The sequence below is a fragment of the Callorhinus ursinus genome, unplaced genomic scaffold, assembly GCF_003265705.2.
Source record: "Callorhinus ursinus isolate GAN/ISIS: 27379988/994484 unplaced genomic scaffold, GSC_fseal_2.0 scaffold14, whole genome shotgun sequence".
Classification (NCBI taxonomy): domain Eukaryota; kingdom Metazoa; phylum Chordata; class Mammalia; order Carnivora; family Otariidae; genus Callorhinus; species Callorhinus ursinus.
The window spans coordinates 430339-430814 of record NW_027397076.1 but is presented as its reverse complement, the minus strand read 5'-3'; positions in this window follow the sequence as shown (position 1 = coordinate 430814).

Genomic DNA, 476 nt, shown 5'->3' with positions numbered 1-476 from the left:
TTTCTCTGTGGCCACAAGGTCAGTGCCCGCCACCGGCTGGCCACCTTTTCGTCTCCCCAGCTGGAGTCCCTGCTGCCTCCCCAGCTTTGAACCCAGCTTTGCCGCTCACTAGCCGGGGTCCGTGGCGTGTTACTGAAGTTGCCGTAACCACAGTGACCGCCTCCCCCTGGGTCCTCTCCTCTGGGCACCCTGCAACTATTTGCCTCTTACTGCAAAGGTCTGCTGAGCAGCCCAGCTCCCCCACTGGCCAGGGCTGTCCCCCCTCCTTCCCCGTGCCCAGCACTGTCGCCGCCACTGAGGGGTGATCGAAGGAAGGCAGCTTCCTGTCCCTCTCTCCTTCCTGCCCCATTCCCCTCCTCTCCTCCTCTCCCTCTGCCTCCGCCCCCCAGGGTCGTCTGCACACACGATCCCAGCCATTTCTTCCTTGGGGGCCCCTTCACTTGCTCCAGGAGAGGAAGGTCACCAGGCAGAGACTG